Source organism: Lemur catta, chromosome 16 (assembly GCF_020740605.2).
Source record: "Lemur catta isolate mLemCat1 chromosome 16, mLemCat1.pri, whole genome shotgun sequence".
Taxonomy (NCBI): Eukaryota; Metazoa; Chordata; class Mammalia; order Primates; family Lemuridae; genus Lemur; species Lemur catta.
The window spans coordinates 15,731,373-15,737,873 of record NC_059143.1 but is presented as its reverse complement, the minus strand read 5'-3'; the positions used below and the strand labels follow the sequence as shown (position 1 = coordinate 15,737,873).

Sequence of the window (6,501 nt, the reverse complement as noted above, 5' to 3'; positions counted from 1 at the left end):
CCATGAGAGGAGTGACTTTTTCTGTTTTGACATTGCTGGGTACTTGGAATTCAATACCTGGTATGTAGTAGATACTCAATAAATGTTTCTTGAATTGATGAGTGCCCTTGAGTGAGGCTGAAAGCTTTCAGGCGTCCACCTCTTGCTAGTGCCAGCATATCATGTGAACCTCCTATAAACCAAGCTCAGACACCTGCTCATAGGGAAGTCATTAGTGAGCGTGGCCTGGGTTGAGGAAGGAGTGGCCCAAGAGGGCCCTTTAAAAGAGAAATGTGTGTGCTGGGACTTTCTAGACTTTATTTGAAACCTAATGCAGTATTACCGTAGAATCGGGGAGTAGACAGTAAATGAGGACATGGAGGCCCTGGGAAGTTAAGAGACGTGCCCAAGGTCACATAGCTATTCAAGTAGCAGAATACAGTGTACTTTTCCTAAATGGAGCACAGATGTGCTCCCTTTTGTTAAAGCAAGATAAAAGTGAAAACGATTTTACAAATACACAGTTAGTGGGCCTGACATGTGGGTGTACATTTTAAAATTTCCCAAATGCATAATATTCTTGTCTGTCTTGTTTCAAAGAAGGTTAGTCATTTCTGTCATCCTGAGTGGTATGACACCATCAGGATGGCTGTGGCAGCTAAAAAAAACACAGAAAGCACGTAGCGCGGAAAAAGACTCAGTCACAACAAAGGCTGGCTTTCCTTATCAGCATGAACTCGAGAACCCACTGAGCACCCCCAAATATACATTGATGATGATGCTGTGAGTCACCGCATGACTCATAGCTCACTGACCACTACAAAACAGAAACATGAGGAATAATTTACTGCTTAGGCCAAAAGGGCTTGAAAGAACTTTCCCACCCACCCTATGAGTGATACATCAAATTAGGGATAAGGCGCCATCTCTTTCTTCTTCTTGGAGTGGATTAATTCTCCTTCTTTGTGTGTCTCCCCCAGAGACGCAAGGCCAGATAAGCCTCTGGTTTTACTAATAATCTCCCAGTGAGTTGTTCTATTCCTGTACCTGCCTACTTGGGCTCACTCTGCAAAGAAATCTAACCCAGAAGAGTGCCTCAGCACACAAAAATGTACTTCATCACTCCTCAGAGCAAGATGGCTTCTTGGATCAATGTTTTATTCCTTCCCTCCCTTGACCATGACACTAAACAGACCCATAATAAACCGTCCTCGACTACACAAGTAAGAAAATTATTCTCAGAGCCAAGACATTTTGTTCTTCAAAACTGTTTCTCTCTTTTACTTGTAAGAATCAAGGAGCCAGAGACCGCAATTTGGGAGCATAGAGAAGATTAGCAGAAATGTTCATGTTTCTAAAAGAATAAAGTGTTTTATTCTCCAACACCTTCTCAGGGGGGCTGCTGTTTTACTCACATGCTCTGTGTGCATAGGTTGCTGTTATTTCTGTTTTACCCAGAAGGGTCCTGAGGAGGTTGGGAGACTCTGCCCGAGGTCACAAGGCCAGTCCTTCACAGGACCTGGGAATGCCTATTCTCCCCTGCCTGGGCTGTGCCTGACACCCACGCAGGCCGTCCTTCAGGGCCCAACTGCACCAGTCCTCATAGTGAGGCTGACATAGGCCTTCTGGAAGCAGGAGGCTATCTGACACTTAGATTTTCTCTCATTCAGAGGACAGCATTTTCTCCCATGTAAAAGTAGTCGCTTACATATATATGTCCCCTGCTTTTGGAGCAATGGGTGCTCCATAAAGAAATACCCCAGGGGAGAGTGCTCTTCTCTGTCACTTTTGTTCCCTCCGTACTTATAGTAAGCTCTTAATGGCACCAAGAAGGCGCCTTCTGTCTGGGTCTCCAGGGCTGCTCAGGGATCATCGTCTCATTAGAAATGATGTATGGTGGGCAGCACAGGGGGCCCAGGTTTTGCCTGGTGCAGGAGCCGCCCCAGCTTGTTTGCACACCTAACATTATTTGATGATCCTGTGGATGAGAAGTAATTGGGTCAGTATTTTCCTGGAGAGAAAAGTCGACATTGAAAATTGAAAGGAAAGCTGCTGCCTTGGTGAGGTGAGCTCTGGAGCAGGTGGCCAGCGTCTCTCCCATCAGTGAGACTTCTTTGCCATTCTCATGGAAACTCCTTAAATAAACATCAGTAGAATTCCTACTTTGTGTTGGGTATTAAGCTAGGATTGGAGATACAGAAATAAATATTGCCCGAAATAGAACAAGAAGAGCCAGAGGCTGAGCAAGTCTACATCTGTTGAGAGTAGATTGAACCAGGGAAACCAAAACAAAGTTCAAGTCCAAAGGGCAGAAGGAAGACCAAGAGTCAAGAGCTCAGATGCTCATCAAGGTTGGAGCTAAGATTTTTGAGGTTCACCTGTCTTGGCTCAGATCCATAAATAAATACCTGCTCCCAGTGAGATTTCAAATATGGTCAGCTTCATTATAGTCAGCTTGATAGAACTCACTTCTATCTTGGTTTTGTTTTCTACTTTTTAAAAAGCATTAACTTAGTTTTTAAAACATTAACAAGCAAAACTCACTTCTAATTGGGAACATTTTATTCATAGTTTAAATATGTTATATGTACTTGATGCTAGTTCATCTAAGCTATTGATTGATTTCTCAACTTAAAAGTTCATCATTTATGAATTGATATGATCTCATGGATTTGCTTCAAAGTAGCCCAATGGGAGAAGTAGATGGGGTACTGTCTGAGGCAAGACAGGCAATGAATTGAAAATTGTTTAAGTTGATCTTGAACTCCTGGCCTCAAGTGATCCTCCTGGCTTGGCCTCTCAAAGCATGGGGAGTTACAGGCATGAGCCACCATGCTGGGCCAAAAACTGTTTAAGTTGGATGATGGGTACATGAGAGTTCATTATTTTATTCTCTTTGCTCAGCCAGATACATGCTTACTAGTGCTTATTCCTTTAAAAACAGGTCCCAAGCATATCTGTGTCAGTATGGAAGTTTGAAAAGAACCAAACCTAGTTCTGCCATGATCTGGTTGCATGATATTTGACAAATCCTTAGCTATTCTAGGCTTCCGTGTTCATTGTAGGTGGGGATTAGGTACTTAGAATTGAATGCCTTGAGGACTTTAAAAAAAAAAAAAAGTGTTGTTCTAGAGAAATGTCCTAATCACCAATGATATTTGAATTTAATTTCACCTTGCTTTATCTGTAGACCAAATAAATTATGTCATAAGTTTGTAAATGTGATCACTGTATTAGATATTCAATGTTTGCTTTTAAAAAACAATGAGTTAGGAAAATATAATGTATATATGTGGGATCCAGAAAGAGACAGAAACAGGAATAAGAATGTAAAATGAGACTTTAAGGAGAATCCCCAAAGCATTAATAGCTAGAGAGACACTGCAGAATGACTTGGTGTAGATTCTAATGTACATAGTCTACTGAGGAGTAATTTTTAACCAACTAGACCAAGTCATGTAGGCAAGGGATGAAAATGGTTAGCAGTCACTCAGGGAAATTTCCACAAACAGATGACAAAGAGATTTTAAGAGAAGATTTGTTAAATGAGTGCTGGAGCACAAAACAGCTACTTAAGTTGTTGAAAAGAGGAGAGTTGAACTTGGAAGATCTTTGCATTGAGTAACCTAGCGGTAAAGCTTAAAAGATTAAGTTTGACTTCTGACAAAAGGTAATGGATTAAACACATGCTTGTATTTGCTCCTTCCCCAAATCCCATTGAATGGCAATCAAGGAATTTTTTTAAAAGGCTAAACACACAAGAAGGGGAAGATTGGAGAATAAGACAACAGAATGAAATGTTGGAAGAAGGAAAGCAAATGGGATGAGTGACATTCTTAGCAGACCTGAGAAAAGGGAATCCTAAGCCAGCAGTGAGAAAAGCAGAAATTTGCCTGATTTACATAGAAGAATCCCTCTATGACTAAGGGGTTGGCAGTGCTAGATTCTTCTGGAAGTGGGACCAAAAGTGGAGATTGAATAAGGATGCTTGGTTGAAAGTCTAGGGACTACCCAGGTCCCAGATGGCCTTGCACAGTCTGATGAGCCTACTGATGTCCAGCCATTCCTTCACTCTGGAAAAAGAATATTTTTATTAATAAAAAGCAATAAGCAGAGGAAACTTCAGGCTTGGTTGAGTGTGAAGGTACTGGACAGAAAAGGGAGATTTAGATCATATTTGCATCCTAGATTCTGAGACAGCTCTCTTCCTACATTCAGGTGCCAGAATATTGGCCTTTATCCTCCAAAGAGGAGATTGGGGATTTTTTTTTCTAGGGAATATGATTGGTTTAACAGGAAATGTCTAGAGATATTTTGAAAATTTTTCATTTAAACAATCCAATCAGACTACAATAAAGTAAAACTCAGAATAGACAAATCCTCCCATACACTTGGAGGTTTTTAGTGCCCCTATCTTAAATATGAACATTCAACCAAGAAACATCAGATGACAGAGAAAAGTATCTGCAGAGACCAAATTAAGCAGGAAAAAGCAACATGGAGAAAAAAGTGTGGAGTTTTAAAAACATATCTACAAATTATTTGACATTTCTCACATCAAAAGGTAGAATCCATGTGCTTACTTTGGCAACACATATAGTAAAATTGGAATAAGACAGAGAGAAATAGCATGGCCCCTGTGTGAGGATGACACACAAATTCATGAAGCATTCCATATTTTTGGCTGAATGGATGAAAAAATACAAGCCAAATATCTGCTGTCTCCAGGAAACACATCTAACCCACAGGGACTCATTGAGACTGAAGGTGAAGGGATGGAAAACAATATTACATGCAAATGGAAACCAAAAGGAAGCTGGTATAGTCATTCTCATATCAGATAATATAGACTTTAAATCAACAAAAGTAAAGAAAGACAAAAATGATCATTATATAATGATAAAGGGAACAATTCAACAGAAGACATAACAATCCTAAATATTTATGCGCCTAACACAGGTGCACCCAGATTCAAAAAGCAAACCCTACTTGATCTAAACAAAGTGTTAAACAGCAGCATAGTAATAGCTGGGGACGTCAACACCCACCTGAGAGAACTAGACAGATCCTCTAAATAGAAAATAAGCAAAGAAACAATGGACTTAAATGCAACTCTAGAACAAATGGGCCTAACAGACATTTATAGAACATTCTACCCCCAAACTACTGAATATACATTCTTTTCATCAGCTCATGGAAAATTCTCTAAGATTGATCACATCTTAGGCCACAAAACATGTGTCAACAAATTAAAAAAAATAGAAATTGTACCCTATATCTTCTAAGACCACAGTGGAATAAAATTAGAAATCAATTCCAACAGAAACATTTACCTTTACACAGAGTCATGGAAACATAACAACCTACTATTGAATGATTATTGAGTCAAGGAGGAAATTAAGATGTAAATCAAAAGATTCTTTGAACTAAATGACAAAGGACACAAAAGTTATCAAAACTCTGTGGAATTCAGCAAAAGCAGTCCTAAAAGGAAAATTCATAGCCTTAAATGCTTACATCCAAAAGACAGAAAGATCACAAATCAACAGTCTAATGAATCATCTCAAGGAATCGGAAAAAGAAGAGCAAACCAATCCCAAACCCAGCAAAAGAAAAGAAATAACTGTGGTTAGAACAGAAGTAAATGAAATTGACAACAAAACAATCGTAGAGATTAATGAAACAAAATGTTGGTTCTTTGAAAAGATAAACAATCTACAGGGTTCTCAGTAGATTAACCAGAAACAGAAAAGAAAGGACCCTAATAAGGTCAATCAGAAATGAAAAATGAGAAATTACAATTACAAACCATGGAAATACAAAATATCATCTGTGAATACTATAAAAATCTCTATGCATATAAACTTGAAAATGTGGAGGAAATGGAAAAATACTTGGAAACACACAATCTCCCTAGGCTCAGTCAGGAAGAACTAGAACTCCTGAATAGACTAATATCAAGTAACAAAATTGAAGTAGCAATAACAAAACTTACAACAAAAAAAGTCCTGGACCAGATGGTTCCACAGCCAAATTTTACCAGACCTACAAAGAAGAACTGGTACCTGTACTGCAGAAATTATTTCATAACATTGAGAAGGAAAGAATCCTCCCCAACTCATTCTACAAAACCAATATCACCTTGATACCAAAGCCAGAAAAGGACACAACAACAACAACAAAAAAAGAAAACTACAGACCAATATCCCTTATCAATATAGATGCAGAAATTCTCAATAAAATCCTAGCAAACTGAATTCAGCTGCACATCAAAAAAATAATCCACCATGACTGAGTGGGCTTCATTCCATAGATACAAGAATGGTTCAACATATGCAAATCTGTAAATGTAATTCACCACATAAATAGAAGTAAAATCAAAGGCCATATGATCCTCTTAATAGACACAGAAAAGCATTTGCCAAAATTCAGCACTGTTTTATGATAAGAATGCTTAACAAAATAGGCATTGATGGGACATACCTCAAAATTATAAAAGCCATATAGGCTAAACCCATAGCC

General features: G+C 38.8%; 1 non-coding gene across 1 annotated transcript; it reads left to right on the top strand.

Annotated features, from left to right (window-relative positions):
- Positions 1–4,554: 4,554 nt before the first annotated feature.
- On the top strand, positions 4,555–4,661 carry LOC123622034. The gene has a single exon (XR_006729396.1). It is a non-coding gene; the product is annotated as a U6 spliceosomal RNA (small nuclear RNA).
- The last annotated feature ends 1,840 nt before the right edge of the window (positions 4,662–6,501 follow it).